This window comes from Manis pentadactyla, chromosome 2, assembly GCF_030020395.1.
Source record: "Manis pentadactyla isolate mManPen7 chromosome 2, mManPen7.hap1, whole genome shotgun sequence".
NCBI lineage: Eukaryota > Metazoa > Chordata > Mammalia > Pholidota > Manidae > Manis > Manis pentadactyla.
The window spans coordinates 172,204,405-172,222,537 of NC_080020.1; the positions used below are offsets into that span (position 1 = coordinate 172,204,405).

Sequence of the window (18,133 nt, forward strand, 5' to 3'; positions counted from 1 at the left end):
CCATCTCCCTGGACCTGGGGCAGGCTGTTTACACCCAGGACCCCATTCCAAACCTGGCAACCTGCCAGGGCCCTCCCAGGGCTTCCCCATGAGAGTGGCCGATAGTCCCACTCCCAGGGGCAGGCTGTGCCTCTCCTTGCTAGCATTCCAGGGGGCTGGGGGCTCTCGGGTGAACTACAAACCTCCCTCGTCCTGGTGGTTCCCGGGTTTCCCACTGACTATATCCCTGCTGCCCCCCTCAGCGGGAACCTGAGCCAACTGTCCATGGGACTGAGGTCCCCAAGCACAGGGCTCCCCGGAAAGGCGTGAGGAGGAAGCGGAGAAAGCGCACGGCACGAGGGGAACGAGCTCCAAACACCAGCCGGAGAACTCCCGAGGATGCTGACCAGCCAACCACAGGCCAGCGGCTTCCCCAGTGAGCATCCACCCACTCCTCGGCACAGTCGGGCCTCTGCTCACAGCCCGCTGTGTGTCTTGCTTGTCCCAACATGTGTCTGAGCTGCAGCATGCTCCTCTGACAGGCAGGGTGGCTGGCGATCAGCCTGTTAGGGTGCCCATGGGGAACACGGGAGGAGCCTTAGAGGGGCTCCCCTGGTGCCCGGCACTGCAGAAAGGACTGCCAGCCAAGCTGGGCCACTTCAGGGTTTACTTCTCTGTACCCAATGAAAAGCCTTTGGTCTCACCCATCAGTGGCCTGAAGCCTAGCTCATTTGGAAAAGCACATGGAAAGCAGCCTTTGGAATGGAAGCTCGTGATTCCCTGGTGACCAAGGTGAAGGACCTCTGGGGGCAGCAGGCGGGTACCTGGGAAGGTTTGGGTAGGACTTCCTGCAGCAACAATAGGTATGCAGCACCCACTCTGTCAGACCCTTTGGGGACACTTAGCATAACTGAGTGAAGGAAGCAGATACAATACTGAGACCCCATCCGGGCGGAGTTGGGCAGTCACTTCAGGCGTCATCTGCAGGTCATGGCCGGGGAGCTTCACGGGCAATGCCCTCACGGCCTCCTCATGTAACAGGGGGCATTACAAGGGGCCAGCCAAGGAACTGAAAATGTGAGTGTTCACTGGGTCCAGAAGGGCGCAGCCTGTCCCACAGAATGGGGGGAGGAGGAGTTTGGGGCTTGGGGCAGGGGGAGCACAGCAGAGCCCAGCAAGTCACTCATCTTCAGATTCCCATGGGCGGGCTGACGACTGGGGACTTCCTATTTGGGAGGATGGGAGAGGATGGGGTCCCAGGACAGACACGCAGGGTCAGGAAGGGGGATGAGCAGGTGCCTGGACAGGCAGGGGAGTGCACAGTGGTCAGGCCCACACAAGGGTAGATCGGGAGGGCAATGTGGCTGGAAAGACCAGGCTTCTCACTCTGCCACCCCCAGGCCTTCGCCCAGCCCCAGGATGGGACAGGCTAGGTGCCTTGCCTCGGAGCCCGAGCATGTGCCCAGCATCCTCCATGGCAGGCAGCCTTCATCCACCCTGGAGGGCCAAGTCCTCCACCACTTGGTCCAGGAGGAGCACCTGGGGCCCACGGTGGCAGAGCTGGAAGGTGAGGGGCTGCAGCCAGGGGACCATCTAGGGTGGGCTTCCCGGACTGAGGTTCCCTTCAAGGCAATGAGTGCTTTTCTGTCCTTAGTAAGATGCAGGGAATCAGCCCTGGGGTGACCCTTTCTCTGTGTCCTGCTCCAGAACCACGGCAGATGCAGCTGGCTCCAGAGACACAGGGAGGACCACCTTTGTAGCTAGAGCCAGTCCAGGAGCTCTGAGACCCCTGTGCTGGAGCTACGGCCAGTGTCACCTGCTTCAGTCCCTGCAGAGCCGGAGGATGTCCCAGCAGTGGCCTCAGCCCTGGTGCCAGGCCCTGAGCTGGAGCCCCATGAGCCTTCGGGCCTGGGGCCCAGGGCACCTGCCAGAATTGTACCAGGCCTGGCAGAGCCAGAGGCAGACCCGGAGCCCACCAGCCCCTCTGCTGCAAGCCCCTGGGACATCCCAGGAGTGGTCTCAGCTCCAGTGCCAGGCCCTGAGCTGGAGCCCCATGAACCCTCGGGCCCGGGTCCCGTGGCACCTTCAGGAATGGCATCGGGCCTGGCAGAGCCAGAGGTGGACATGGAGACCCCCAGCGCCTGTGTCGTGATCACCTGGGAAGTTCTGAGGAAAGAGGAGCAGACCATCCTGCAGTTCCCTGCCCATCTGGTAGCCGAGCAGCTGACCCTGATGTGTGCGGTGAGTGGAGCGGGCTCTCAGGGTCGGGGGTGGGCCCTTCCTGTTTCACGGGCTGCCCCAGACCTGCCGTCCCCTGGCGTGGACTCCTGTGATCTGGGCCCATGTCCCAGCTTCCCCATGGTCTCACCATGTGCCCTGAGAGACTCTCCTCACCCCCAAGCCTTCACTGACCACATGGGGACAGTAGAGCTGGCCCTCAGGAATCCTTGCAGACCAATGAGGTGGAGTGGAGGGAAGGTGGACAGCACTTGGCCGGGCTGGAAGGGGCAGGGCAGGGGAGGGGTGCTCAGGGAGGTGCTGCCAGGGCCTTAGATCCTCGGGCCATTGGCTTGGCTGGTTTCCATGGCCTCCGCACTTCAGAGGCCCCTGCCATGTACCTGACTGCGTGGGAGACACAGACACCAACAAAGGCCCTGAGTGGAGTTGTTTCAGGGGAAACTTCAACTAAGTGGGTAGTGGGATCCACGGGGTGGCAGAATGGGAGGCAGATGCCCCAGGATGGGCAGGTGTGAGCTGCCTTGTGCTTCAGGGAGGAGGTGAGTGAGAGTGCCTGCAAGCAGATCCCCTCCGTTCCCCACCACTGTGGGGTCCTGTGTATCTGGTCCTGGGTGCCTCAGTGGAAGGCATCTGAAGCCTGGATGGCCACAAGACTCATAGCACATCCCCAGCTGCCTCGGCTCCAGCTCTGACTGGTGACCCTGCCTGGGAACAGGGGCACCAGGGGCACAGCTGGATGACACCCCTTGTCATCCTCAGGAGCTGCACAGCAGGATTGAATACTGCGAATGCAAGGCCTACTTAGAGAGCCAGCCACTGATGGAAGGCATTGAGCTCCTGGCCCCCAACGTGCAAATGGTCATCAGGCAATTCGATGCCATGGTTAGCTTGGTCATCGCCTCCTGCCTCGGGACCCTGACCATGACGGCCCAGGACAGGGCCCAAGTGGTGGAGTTCTGGATCCAGGTGGCCAAGGTGTGTCATGGGATGGTCCCCGGGGTCCCTCCTTTGCCAACTCTCAGGATGGTTGTCTGTGGTCTGCCCTGCATGGTCCCTGAGCCCCTTGTGGCAGGGGCATGAGGACATGGACTCGCAGGCCCCAGGGGTGGGACAGCCATCCCTAGACCCTTCCTTGGGTTGAGCTACAGTCCTCCACCCAGGAGGGCTGCTCACCAGGTACCAGGTGTGCTGGGCTCCCTGGGTGTCTGTCTCCTTACGGACAGGAGTTCATGGGGGGACAGAAGCAGAGAAGCAAGCCACACTCTCAGCTGTCTTCCCTCCCAGGAGTGTCTGGCCCTCAAGAATTTCACAGCCCTCCATGCCATTCTCTTGGCCCTGCAGAGCCGTGCCATAGGTCATCTGGAAAGACCTGGGAATGTGTTTCCTGGTGGGTAGTCCTGTCCCTGGGACCAGGGCACCTGAGTGGACAGGGACACCCCTACATCTTGCAGCGTCCCTCAGTGGGCTGGGTGTTCCTGGGAGGCGGCAGAGCCTAGGGGCAGAGATGGTGGGCTCTTGGGGCCCCCTGTGGGTTAGGCCAGGGGTACCCCTGCAGGAATCAGTTTCCTTCAATGTCAGGTATAGGTTGAAGCCCATTGGAGATCTTGAGCTTGTGTTCTGCAGCAGCAGGTCTCTGTCCCAAGGACAGAGACCTGGCCCAAGGCAGATTCGCCCCTGGGAGAACTGGGAATGGAGGCCCTGGGTGGAAACATGCAATGCCCTTCCCCGGCCACAGATTCCCCAGGGCCCAGGGCTGTGGTGGAAAGCCTCACTGCAGGCTAGTGGATCTCCTGGATGCCCCAGGAAAACAGGTCTGTCCCCAAACTGTCCACCTGCTTGGCCATGTTTCTCCCTCCTCCTCTCCCCTTCCCTTAGGAAAAGCTCCTGGACCTATAAAAAGCTTAAAAAGAGGGATGAGGAGGCTAACAGAGAGTGGCTCCTCAAGGTAAATGGAGGCTAGAGGTCTGGAAGGGAGGGGGTCCTTGGGGCAAGTCCTCTGCCATGCTGTGGCACAGCTTTGGGGACGAGTCAAGGTGTGCAGGGTGAGAGGGGGAAGCTGATGGGGAAAGCAGGGTCCCCCAAGCCCCTAAGGGCCTTGTCTGGCTCCACTTGACTGGGGGCCTGGCATCCAGTGAGGACCCAGAGGACAGGCCCTAGTCAGGGCTGGAGCTGGCGTGGGGTCTGCAGCAGGGTTGGGGCCTATGGCTGACTGAGCAAGGTCAGTTTCTCTCCTGGGTCTCCCTGAGCCTGTCACTGCCCCTCTGGGGCCTTGGGCTCCTCATGTGGACATGGAGGGTTGCCGTCACCCTGGGGTGCGGGTCTCCCAGGTGAGCAGGGTCCAGGGAGCACAAGACGGCCTTCAGCTTTGTGCCCCACCCCCACCTGGTCATGTGAGGGGAGCCATGCTGATAGCCAGGTGACAGCGAGTGCTCAGGACACCCTGGGAGGCAGAGGGACCTCCTCTGACACACTCAGGGAGGCGGCCTTGGCCCAAGGACACCCATGAGTATTAGTGTGTGCTGGAGTTGGGGTCACTCTAGACTGAGAGCCTGCTGGAGGTGGGGACAGCATAGGTGCCAGGGGGCTTGGGCAAGGCATCCATCAACCACGGTCTGGTTTTGGGAGACCATGTGGGAGGGGAGCATGAGCACCTGAGTGTCCTGGACCTTGCAGGAGGCGAGGGCCATCGTGAAGCAACAGCTGTGGGCCCCCACCAGATCCCAGGATAGGAAGAAGCAGGTGAGAGTGGTGTGGGGCAGGTTACGGGTGGTGGAGGTGACCGTGTACGTGGTCCTGGTGCCACCATCCCTGAGCTGCCAGCACTGGGGTGACCAGGAGGAGGGTGAGAGCAGGTGGGTACAGGGAGAAGTTGGAGGACAGGTGCAGGGACCACAGGTCCTGGGATTGGCCAAAAGCCAGCCCTGGGAGGGACCGGGAGGGGAGAGCAGGGTGAAGGGAGGAGAGGGAGGCAGCACAGGGTGGTCCAAGGGAGCTGGGGCCTGCGGGTGTGGGGTTCAGGGTAGGCTCTGTGCGTGCCCTGGAGGCAGGCAGGGACTCATCACCTCCCCACCCTGGTGGCACAGGGCATGGTCCCGTTCCTCGGACTGTTTCTGCGTGACGTGCCCGTAGACCAACTCCCAGAATATAATGAGGACGTGAGTGAGCCCAGAGGGGCACAGGAGGGCAGGATGGTGAGCTTTAGAGAGGAGAGAGCCCCCAGTGAGCCTGGACCTCTCAGCACTGGGACCCCTCCCTTCTGAGTACCCCCTCCACCCCAGGAGCTGGGCTTCTTGGAGAGGACTGCCAGAAGGACCAACCTAAGCCCCGGGCCTGGCTCCAGGGCAGGTGGGGCTGAGGGCTACAGGGGGCAATGTCTGAGCAGGACTGGTCTCCCCCTCAGGCCCTGCCCAGGGGGAAGGATGTTGCTCCTTCAGGGCAGGAAGCACATCAGGGGGCTGGCAGTACCTTCCCGCCTGAGGCCCCAGTCTCCCTGTCTGCCATCACAGTTGCGTGGGAAGCTTGGCCTCAGCTCCCCAGTGCAGTCCCCACTTCTCAGTAGCCCCAGTCCTGGGCCAGGTCTGGGTGCTGTTTCTGGGCAGGCCTGCCCCTTGGAGGGCCCCTTGAGGTCCTCCAACTTGAGAAAGGGTGGGAACATTTCGGCCTCGTTCTGGGTTCAAGGGGCTGTTTCTGATACACTTTGGTTGCCTTCCTGCCTTCCAGGGTGATGGGATGAGAGAGACAGTTGAATGCCCAGTCATGGAAGGTGAGGGATGGAGTCAAGACCCCCTGGGCAGGACCCTGTCTGGCCCATCCCTTGGGTCTAACGTGTCTTGAGAGAGTTAAGACACACAGAGCTGAGGATACTAAAGGTTTTTCTCAGGTGGGGGGTGGCATCAAGGCCTCCTTCCTGGAGGAGGAGCTGGAGACCCAACAGTGGGAACAGGCAGGGATGGATGGCATTGGAGGGAAGGTAGGTTCCCATGTGAACAAAGATCCGGGACCATCCCAGTGCCCCACTCCTCACCCCCTCTTGTCTGAATTCTGTCTTTCCTCTGCCCCCAGGTCACTACTCTCCCACTCGAGATCATGCTCCACAAGCACATGGCCAGGCTGTATGACCTGGAGCCTGAGGAGCACTTCATGTCCTTTTTCCAGGCCGTGGAGCCTCTGGATAAGGAGGAGAGGTGAGGCCAGCCGGAGTCAGGCGAGGGCTGCAGCTGCCGGCAGGCTCTGGGAGAAGGGCCCCCTGACATGTGACTCCAGGGGCTCACAGGTGGCCCTCTGTCCTGCAGCTACACCCTGTCCTGCCACCTGGCGCTCCCAGGCCAGAGGGCCAGCAGAAAGGGACTGTTACAGTTCTTCAGGTCCCACGTTTAAACTTACTGGCCAGGGCCAGGTGAGTTTCTGGGCTGGGGCGATCATTGGCAAGGGGTGGGCTGCTCCACAGCCTCAGGGAAGCTTCAGGCCATGTTGGGTGTGGGGGTGTCCTAAAGACCAGTGGGGCTCCATGGCCGACCAGTCCTGTCAGACTGAAGGGTGGTTCCCCTCCCCCTCTGGGACCCAGCCTCCTCCTCTGTGAGTAGGTGACGCTCAGGAGCCTTCCTGTGACAGGGACCCTCTGGGTGCTGGTGATTGACAGGACCCTCCGCACAGGGCCCGGAGCACAGAGGGCAGTGGGGACAGGGTGGAAGCAGGATAATGGGGGGAACCTGGGATAACCTGCCTCTTCTGCTCACCCGCGTGGCCCTGTAGCTACTGTTATCGGGCCCTCGGCTCTGCTGGTGTCCTGGCTGCATGTGGAGGAGAGCTTCCTCCCCTTTGGGCCGGCGGCACCTGGCGACCCAGGACCCTAGCCTGCTTGCTGCTCCTCTTCCTCCTGCTGCTCATCCTGAGCCTCTGCTGGGGTAGGTGCTCTGGCACCTCCTCTGTCGGCAGACTTGGGCATTTCCCCATGCTGCCACTGCATCTTCAAGGACCCGTACGTAGCTATGGCCAACCTGGCCACTTTTGTGCTGTGTCATCCCCTCTGCTTGTGGCATGCTGGACAGAGCCAAGCCACCCCACCATGTGGAGGATGTTCCCCTTTGTGCAGGTGGCCTCCTGCCGTGACGCCAACTCCTGCCTGGGCACCGTCGGCCACCGAGTTGTAGCCACAGGGTTCCAGGAAGAGTTGGGGGCCATCCTCACCAGGCCTAGCCTTTCCTGGGATGGACACAGACATGGCACAGCTTTTGGCCCAGCAGAGGCATCCGAGGATGCAGGGATGGCCGGCCATCACAGGGTCCCGGGGCTTGCTTACAGGGAGCCCCCTGTGCAATTCCTTCCCCTCATCCCTGAGAAATAGCCTCCCCAGGTGCAGTGTGGTCTGGGTGTTGTGTCTGAGGTTAATGGTTCCTGGGGGTTGGGGCCATCCCTGTGCAGAATATAATAAATGATGAATGGATTGCCACCACACTGCTCTTTCTTCTCAAAGCTCTGCCCCTCCTGCAGACATCGTGTGCCCCAGCCCACCTCACCCCCAGCCCTCAAACTCTCTGATGTAGTGTGGCCCTGACCTCCGCCAGGTTGTCCTCCATCCTCTGTCCTCCCCCCATAAGGTGCTCAGGAAGAGCGGGGTGCTCTAAGCCGAAGGCTGGCACACCTTGGCAACACTGGGGAGGGCTATTCAAACAGAAACTGAACCTTACTTCCTGTCACCTATAGATTATTAGACACCGAAACTTGCTGATTAGAAGCCCCAGGTTGTCTCTTCATGTCTTGAACACCACTGCAGATGTAGCCAAGTAGATCCCAGGACTGCAGGGCACCAGTCTAGCCCTGTCCCATTTAATGAGACACAGCTGCTCCACACATTCCAGAAAATTCCTTTTCAAGAAACGGTCTCTCAAACTTGGTCTCTCAAAGCACCTCCAAGAGGTGCACTCCTTCCATTGGGGGGATTTCTGTGAGCCCAATTTCTCCACACTTCACACCTCAGAGCACTCCCCAAAGCTCCCAGGTCCCCCAGTCTTCCCCCATGGTGCCCCTCAGCCTCAGCGGGGACTTGCCTGGAGGGGAGCTGCAGGATCAGCACAAACACCCCCTTGTGGGGCTCCAGGCTAGAGACAGTCTCCAGGCCTTATCCTGCAAGTGGAGTCCCAGACTGGAACTGGGGAAGCGGATGTGGGCCCTCCTGATAGCCTCAGGTTACCAGGTGACAGGAGGTAAAATCAGAATACCCAGGCCACCCTCCTTCCCCTTCCCAGAGGGAAGCTGCTATCCTGGGAGGGGACCAGACTAGTAAAATTCTTATGTTAATTTTGCAGACTTACCCACAGGACTGGTAAGATACTTTCTACCTCTGGATGGTTGTGGGGAAGCTGGGATTCCTATGGCCAGGATCCTCACTGAACTTAAACCACCTGATGATGTAGTAAATAGCCTGTTGCTAGGCGACCACTTCCACACCTTTAGGCAATAAGCTATCATTGCACTACAGAAAGCTTGGCCCAGTGCTCTGGGCAGAGGCAGAGACACTAGGGCTCAACCTACCTCCAGGAGAACAAGGCGGGTAATAAACCCTTTCACCCCAAAGAACATTTTACTGTCAATTTCTTTGGTCACATTGAATCCATAGCAAACTTGCCCGGGGCTGAAATCCACTGGCAAGACAATTGGCCAAGTCAGCAGGGTTCATTGTTGACCAAGGAAAAAGACAGGCTGCCCTTAAGGGAGGGGTGCCTCAGCAGGCTGCTCCTGTGAATGGGGAGACAGTGGATTGTCCCCCAATGGGTATGTGGTCTGAGGTGGCTTACCTCCTAGAGGACTGGGCCCCACCCCAGGACTGAAGGCAAGTGGAGGTGATACCTGAGGCAGTTGGGATGGCCCTTGGTATAGTAAGTCTTTTGAGAGACAGACTGCCTGTGAGGCAGCGGGGACTGTGGGTTGGCTGCTTCTCACATTATTAAAAAAGTCTACAGAAGAGAAGGACATGCTCCTGAAAAAGACTCAAGAAATGGCAGCATCTGAACGCGAGCTGCAAACTTCTGTGGATTCCCTGAAGAAGGAAATGGCATTGATGCAAGAGGAGGCAGCACAAGAAACACTGGCAGCAAGGTGCCATTGAAGAGGTAAACGAGTCCTTACAGAACGAGATGGCAGCGCTGCCAGAGGCTCTGAAGGAGGAAAAGATGAACTCCTGAGGGGAGCACAGGCGGAGGTGGCATGAGAACACCAGCTGCAAAGCATTGAGGTGAAGGTAAGAGAGCTGCTGACGACTGAGCTAGCACTGCTGTGAGGCACGGTAGAAAAGGTAAAGGCTGTAGCAGAGGAGGCACTCGGGGGGAGGGGAGAGAAAGGTGCCATCAGCCCCAGAAATGGAGAAGCTGGAGAAGGATGAAGGGGTGGTGCCAGAGGCACTGACCCCTCCTATACTGAAAGCATGCCCAGTGGTTGTAAAGAATATAAAGACCCAGTAGCTGAAAGTTCCCCAAGGAGAGGAGCAGCCCCCTCCCCAGGTTGTGGAGCACTCTATGCTCCGCCCCTATACTCAGGCTCAGCTGGTGGATTTGGGCTCCTGGTTTACGCAGAAGCCCTCGGAGTCAGTATCGGCTTGGCTCCTGCGTCTGTGGGACTTAGGAGTGGATGGAATTCTTCTGTCGGGATCAGAGAAGGGAAAGCTGGCTTCCCTGACAGTGCAGCCCTCCTTGAGGCAGCAATTACAAAATGCACGTCAGACCCCAGGGAGTCACTCCCTCCTCGATTGGCTTACGGCTGCACTTCGTGCTGTGTGGCCCAATCAGGGTTATCTACCATTCACTCCTATTAGATGGCAGACAGAGGCTGAGCTCCAACAGGTGTTATGAGAGCCAGGCATAAGAAATGCCATCTATAGTCCAGAGAATTATGGCCCAGATGAAGAGATTTCACTACTGGGATGAGACATATCGTGCTTCAAATGGCTCCCACATCCCTCTTTGGGTCTCTAGTGGCCATTCTTTCCCCTCACTTAGGGCAGCCCATAAACGAAGTGACACATACAGTAGCAGACTTAGGAGAGCCTGAAGCAATGAGAACCCTGAAAGAAAGAAGATCTGCTACTCACAAGAAGAATTTACAGGGCCCCATGAAGGTTACAAGGATGCAGATGTGGGTTGATTTAATACGGGCAGGAGCAGATGGACGGAAATTAGATGGGAGGTCAAATAGAATCTAAAAGAGCTATGGCAACAACTGAAACCAGAGCAGCAGTTCCAGCCAATAAAACCAAAGAGGCAGAGGTCAGAGACAGAGCCACAAGCCCAGCCTGTGTGTTTGCAAGACATCCTGCTGGAGAGCAAGCCAACCTCTCTTGAGCCCACACAGGAAGATGATTGGGGAATATGGTTTGACTGAGGGGAAGGTCAAGGTATCTGCCCTGAGGGACCAGGGGGAGACTGGAGGCCACATGTTGAAATAGCTATCTATTGGTCCCCAGTGAACATACGTGTCCTGGCTCTGGTGGACACAGGGGCTGAATCTTCACTGATTCATGGTAACCCTGAGCTATCATAGATGATACAGGTGTAAGACAATCAGAGTGAAAGAAGCCCAAATCTCTTTGGGAATAGGGTGTGGACCCCCAAAGGAGTATACTGTGTATATATCTCCTATCCCTGAGTGTATTTTGGAGATTGACATCCTGCTGGGTCTATGGTTGCAGAACACTGCAGGAGAGTTCAGACTGAGAGTACGTGTGGTGAAGACAGTTCTGGGAGGACATGCTAGGCACCCACCCACAGCTTTGCCTGTGCCTTGGAGGGTGACTAATACCAAACAATACAAACTGCCTGGAGGGCATATAGAGATCAGAGAAACTCTCCAGGAGCTGGAAAGGGTGGGTATTATAAAGCCCACCCAGAGTCCTTTGAATTTCCCAGTGTGGCCAGTAAAAAAGTCAGATGGCTCCTGGCGTATGACTATGGATTACAGAGAACTGAATAAAGTCATATACCCCCTTTGCATGCTGCTGTCCCCTCTATTGCAGGCCTGGTGGATACCCTCAGCCATGAACTAGGAACATATCACTATGTGGTAGATCTTGCTAACGCCTTCTTTTCCATTGACATTGAGCAGGAAAGTCAGGAACAGTTTGCCTTCATGTGGGAAGGACGGCAATGGACTTTCACCATCCTTCCACAGGGATACCTCCACCACAGCCCCACCATCTGTCATGGACTTGTAGCCCAGGACTTGGCTACATGGGAGAAACCACCAATGGTGCACCATTATGTTGATGTCATGCTCACATCCAATTATCTTTCAGATCTAGAAGGTGCAGCACCTAGACAGCTGCAGCATCTACAGGAGAAAGGATGGGCTGTGAACAGCACCAAGGTTCAGGGACCTGGTTTGTCTGTCAAATTCTTGGGGGTCGTTTGGTCAAGTAGGACCAACGTTATACCAGAAGCAGTTACAGATAAAGTCTAGCCTTTCCTACCCCTAGAACTGTAGCATTGGTACAGAAGCTTTTGGGTCTTCTTGCCTACTGGAGAGTGTTTATCCCACACTTTGCACAAATTCTGAAGCCCTTATACTGGCTGGTACGAAAGGGTGTCAGATGGGACTGGGATAAGACATGTGTACCTGCCTTTACTACAGCAAAAGCTGGCCTCTCTGCTAACAGGTCCTCTGTCAGCTGCACTCCTTATCCCCGAAGGCCAAAAACGGCCCTCCACAAGCCCCTATAGGCACACTCCTCACACAACCCGTCCAACCTTCTCAGCCACTGGGCTCCAACCCTTCTCTCCCCGGCCCAAGTCCAAGTTTTACACTCTCAGCTTCTACAACCCTCAGCTTCTACCTCTTCTGGCCCCATTCACCTTTATCACCCTCCTCCTTCTTTTCCTTCCCTGCTTAAGTAACCTATTCCAAAGATTTTACAGGACTGAATGGCAGCCATCTCCTGGGCAACTACTCGGGAACACCTCCAAACGGCTTTTCTGCTTCAAAATATCAGAAAACCCCTTCATCGCTCCTCAGTAGGAAGTAGCCAAGAAATGAATGGCGACCTGTCTACCTCTACCCTTTTAGAGCTGGGAATGAGAGAATCCGTACCTGAGTATACTGCCTTTTGAATAAGCCCACCCACCGTCTCAGAGAGACCTCGGTGTCATCTTCCCTAGGCTACAAGGATCCCCCAGAGGGCACGTCAGCAAGCCACAAGCCTACCTTTCCCCTGACCCCTCCCCTCAAAGAGCCTGCCAAAGCCCTGACCATAAAAATCCCCTTGACCTCTTAGAGACCCTCTTTCCTTTGTTCTGCTGGCAAGGACAGAGGGGTCCCTCTCAGGTTCAGCAATAAACCTGCCTGGACTGTTGAGTTCACATCCCCTCTCTTCTGTCAGTGTCCAGGTGGCTGGAAATGAAATGCAAGTACAATTCTAGCATGTTATTTAAAATCAGGCTGTACTGCAGAAGATAAATTTCTTCTGTCTCAGAGGGTCTAGTTTAAAAACCTCCCAATGTTTGAGGATAATGATGAACCCAATAAGCAGAATCAATTTTCAACAAAAAAAAATTTAGAAAAGTAGTCACATATTGTAGTAGTCCACAAGACTTTTGACTATTTTCTCTCCTTGTGGCAAAATATATTTAGCTGCATAACCTTATTACATTGTATACTTTTTTCAGGGGCCAAGCCTCTCTAATTAGAGAATTTATATTGAGGCCAGGCTTGTGTGAATAAGATAAGGCACTTCTTTAGGCTTTAGGGATCGAATTCCTCCCACTTCTTCAGAATGCATGCCAGAGGCGTGTCTGGCTTTAAACTTGGAAGAGGATGCTCCCACCTGGAAGAGACAGAGAAAGACAGGTGTCCAGCCCCTGGATCAGCCTGCCTCTCTGTGAGGGCATCCCCTCGCCTTGGAGCCTGGGTAACAGTGGTAAATGACCTCCTCTGCCAGGCATACTGGCTTTCATCACTCCTTATCACCATGGCCTGCACCTTACCTTGATTTTCCTCCTGCCTTCCCACTAAGCAAGAGTCGCCTCAGAGCTCTGGATTTAGTGGAACCTTGCCAGTGTCCTCCTACTTTATGCCTTTTGGGAGTTTCACCTAGATTCTAGTTTTCTCTGCACAAGCTTTAGCATAGCACACTCAGGATCATTCCTTGAGAGCCCCCTGCCTGTCCAATAAGTGCAGGGACTGTGTGACCTCTCGCTGCCAGAGCCTTGGTCAGAGTCACAAGCCTGTTTTGCTTCCCTGGGGCTACAGGTAGGGAAATGCCATAGCCCCAGGATGGCTGCCTCTAAGGAAGGGAGGTCAATAGAATAGAACCATTTACATGTTGGACTCAGGTTTCAGGCTGACTACTGCACAGACTTCATTTACATTATACAGGAGAAAGTGGTGCAGCCCTAAGAGGATTGCTTTGAATGAGGAGCAGAGGAAATTTTTCCACAGCCAGAGATAAAATTCAGAGACTTCCATGGACATTTATGGGGGGAGGGGGGGTCTTTGCACTTAAACACCAATTTCTGCCACTGCCTGGGAATCATCCTGCTAGTCACCCACTGTAAGAAATCTGATCTGTGAGACAAGAGGTCAGGGGTCATTTGCGACTCTCCCATAGGCAGCAGCCTAGCCAGAGGTTCACTCAGAGCCATCAGATCCATCGGCCGGAGCTGAGATCCAAGGACCACTGTCTACCAGTCCAGTCTGCCCTCCAGTCCACAGCTTACAAGAGGAAAGCAGGAGCTCAGCACAGCCACTCCCCGACATTCCCGTCCATCTGGAGGCAGGGGATCAAGGAGCAGCAGACACTGGGAAACTTTTCACCTGAGACTTCAGACTGGCAGCTGATGCTAAGCGTCTTTTAAGTGGCTAACAGGCGCCCAGACACATTTTCTGAGATAAAAAAAGTACAGCATTTAGTCAGGAATAAGAGTGAAGCATGGATCTCCTACCTTGCGGTGATGAGCATCAGGGTCCATGACACTGACGAAGTTAGAGGCACACATTGAGCGAGTAAAGGAAGTAAAGAGCACCCTTGCCTCACCCAGAAGCTGGGGCAGCCTGGAGAAGCAGGCTGGAAGTCAGACAGACAAAGAGAGACACTCCTCATGGATACCCAGTCGGTCTGCTGGGGTCTGATTCCAGACACGCGGGCCTTTGAGAAGCCGCTGAAGTGCAACCTCAGCCTAGACTCTCGCAGGTGCCCACGGCTTTCCTCAGTCCCTTGCATCTGAGGAGAAGCCTCTGAAATGGAATTCTGGCCTCCACTCAGCTGAATTTCCCGGCTCCCAAGGAAGCTGGGGGATCCACTGAGGGAGACACAGGGGAAACTGTTGCTCGAGACTTTGAGATCGGCAGCCGGGCTAGTCCCATTTAAGTGGCTGACGAGTGCCCGATGTTGTGTGCCACAGACGGCTTCCTTCTATAAGAACAGAGAAAGAAAAGGCAGGCTCAGATGCCTATACTCACCTCCGAAGTTATCCCGGACAAGCCCCCAAAGATGATGCCGGGGATCTTGTTTGCAGAGTCCAAGAATAAACTTATAAGCAAACACCCAAGTTAGGAGAGTCAGGGAGATGCTTTCACTGAGAGATACAGTGAGAGGACAGAGCTTCTGGCACATGCCAGGAGGGGACAAGAGTGCCCGTAGCTGTGAGTTTTATAGGCAGTTGAGGATTTTTGGGAACTGGATACAGGCTTAACGGTGTGGACTTGTTAAGGGGTCCCTGAATATTTAAAGTTAACACAAGAAATTTACTGCTGTGATTTCTCCCTGGGATACTGGCATCTTGGTCAGGGAGCATATCAAACAAGGCCACCTGCCCAGCCCCCAAGGTGGGCTGAGTTATTGTCCGTTTGCTAAAGAGTAAGTTAAGAATCTTACTTCTTGGAAAATAGTGAATCTGTGGCATCTTACTACACTGATGGCCACTGACTGCAATGGGGAGAGGGGAGACTTGATAATATGGGTGAACGTGGGATTGGATTAAAGATGGCGGCATGAGATGTGAGACAGAGACCTCCTACTAAAACCACAGATAATATGAAAATATAATTAATACAACTAGTCCTGAAATAGGAACAGCAAGGAGGGCTACACTGGACTGCATACACCTCGAGAACAGAGCGGACACCTCATGGAACAGGGCACCAGCACCACTCCCCTGTGACCCCTGACATCACACCAGGGATTGAGCATCTCCAGAGAGTAGAGCTTCTGGGCACTAGAGGGTGGCATATACAAATTTGAAACGTCAAAGGAACCTGATTCAAAGCAAAATCTCAACACCGGAGAAAGGACTGAATTAATATATTTTCCTGAAAGAGATTTCTATTTAAATAAAAATCATAAACATGCTCATGGATGTACAAAAAAATATTCAAGAACTCAGGAACAAATTTAGGATGGAGATCCAATCATTGAACAGCACAATGGAAGGTATTAAAAGCAGGTTAGATTCAGTGGAGACAATAAATGAAATAGAAACTAGGGAATAGGAATACAAAGAAGCTGAGGCACAGAGAGAAAAAAGGATCTCTATGAATGAAAGAATATTGAGAGAACTGTGTGACCAATCCAAATGGAACAATATTCGTATTATAGGGGTACCAGAAGATGAGAGAGAAAAAGGAATAAAAAGTGTCTTTGAGGAAGTAATTGCTGAAAACTTCCCCAATCTGGGGAAGGAGATAGTCTGAGGCCATGGAGGTGCACAGATCTCCGAACACAAGGGACCCAAGGAGGACAACACCAAGACATACGATAACTAAAATGGCAATGATCAAGGATAAGGACAGACTATTAAAAGCAGGCAGAGAGAGAAATAAGATCACATACAAAGGAAAATCCATCAGGCTATCAACATCAAACTTCTCAGCAGAAACCTTACAGGCCAGAAAGGAGTGCCATGATATATTTAATGCAATGAAGCAGAAGGGCCTCCAACCAAGAATACTTTATCCGGCAAGATTATCATTTAACAAATGTGGCCCAAAGTCAGCAGAAGGAGGGACATAATAAAGATCAGAGAAGAAATAAATAAAATTGAGAAGAATTAACAATAGAAAAAAATCAATGAAACCAAGAGATGGATCCTTGAGAAAATAAAATAGATAAACCTCTAGCCAGACTTATTAAGAGAAAAAGAAAATCTACTCATACAAACAGAATCAGAAATGAGAAAAGAAAAATCACGATGGACCCCACAGAAATACAAAGAATTATTAGAGAAGACCATGAAAATCTATATGCTAACAAACTGGATAATCAAGAAGAAATGGACAACTTCCTAGAAAAATACAACCTTCCAAGACTGACCAAGAAAGAAACAGAAAATGTGAACAGACCAATTACCAGCAATGAAATTGAATCGGTAATCAAAAAACTACCCAAGAACAAAACTTCCGGGCCAGACAGATTCACCGCTGAATTTCATCAGACATATAGAGAAGACATAATACCCATTCTCCTTAAAGTTTTCTAAAAAATACAAGAGGAGGGAATACTTCCAAACTCATTCTATGAAACCAGCATTACTCTAATACCAAAACCAGGCAAAGACACCACCAAAAAAGAAAATTACAGACCAATATCACTGATGAAGATAGATGCAAAAATACTCAACAAAATATTAGAAAACTGAATTCAAAAATACATCAAGAGGATCATACACCATGATCAAGTGGGATTCATCTCAGGGATGCAAGGATGGTACAACATTCAAAACTCCATCTGCAAACAATCAACATCATGCACCACATCAACAAAAAGAAGGACAAAAACCACACGATCATCTCCATAGATGCTGAAAAAGCATTTGGCAAAATTCAACATCCATTCATGATAAAAACTCTCAACAGAATGGGTACAGAGGGCAAGTATATCAACATAATAAAGGCCATATATGACAAGCCCACAGCCAACATCATACTTAACAGCGAGAAGCTGAAAGCTTTTCACCTAATATCTGGAACAAGACAAGGATGCCCACTCTCCCCGCTGTTAGTCAACATAGTGCTGGAGGTCCTAGCCACGGCAATCAGACAAAACAAAGACAGACAAGGCATCCAGATTGGTAAAGAGGAAGTCAAACTGTCACTATTTGCAGATGACATGATATTGTACATAAAAATCCCTAAAGACTCCACTCCAAAATTACTAGAACTAATTCTCAATTTAGCAAAGTTGCAGGATACAAAATTAATACACAGAAATCTGTTGCTTTCCTATACACTAATGATGAACTAGTAGAAAGAGAAATCAGGAAAACAATTCCATTCACAATTGCATCAAAAGGAATAAAATACCAAGGAATAAAACTAACCAAGGAAATGAAAGACCTATATGGCGAAATAGTATGGAGGTTCCTCAAAAAAGTAAAAATGTGTATGGGGTTAGACAATGATCCAGTTTCATTCTCTTACATGTAGCTGTCCAGTTTTGCCAACACAAGCTGTTGAAAAGGTGAAAACTACAAGACAATCTTAAGAGAAATTAAAGAGGACACTAACAAATGGAAACTCATCCCATGCTCTTGGCTAGGAAGAATTAATATTGTCAAAATGGCCATCCTACCTAAAGCAACCTAAAGATTCAATGTAATCCCTATCAAAATACCAACAGCATTCTTCAACGAACTGGAACAAACAGTTCTAAAATTCATATGAACCACAAAAGACCCCAAATAGCCAAAGCAATCCTGAGAAGGAAGAATAAAGTAAGGGGGATCTCGCTTACCAACTTCAAGATCTACTACAAAGCCACAGTAATCAAGACAATTTGGTACTGGCACAAGAACAGAAACATAGACCAGTGGAACAGAATAGACAGTCCAGATACTAACCCAAACATATACAGTCAATTAATATACAATAAAGGAGCCATAGATATGCAATGGGGAAATGACAGCCTCTTCAACATTTGGTGTTGGCCAAACTGGACAGC

The 18,133-nt window shown here is 52.9% G+C and overlaps 1 protein-coding gene and 1 long non-coding RNA gene across 7 annotated transcripts in view; one reads left to right on the forward strand and one right to left on the reverse strand.

Moving 5' to 3' along the window:
- Window positions 1-18,133, reverse strand: part of LOC118923091 (serine/arginine repetitive matrix protein 1-like) — a 123,915-nt gene that overhangs the window by 101,598 nt on the left and 4,184 nt on the right. The window lies entirely within an intron of this gene.
- LOC118923143 (uncharacterized) lies at window positions 4,092-5,465 on the forward strand. Its single transcript, XR_005029076.2, has 3 exons — window positions 4,092-4,162; window positions 4,891-4,956; window positions 5,301-5,465. It is a non-coding gene; the product is annotated as an uncharacterized LOC118923143 (long non-coding RNA).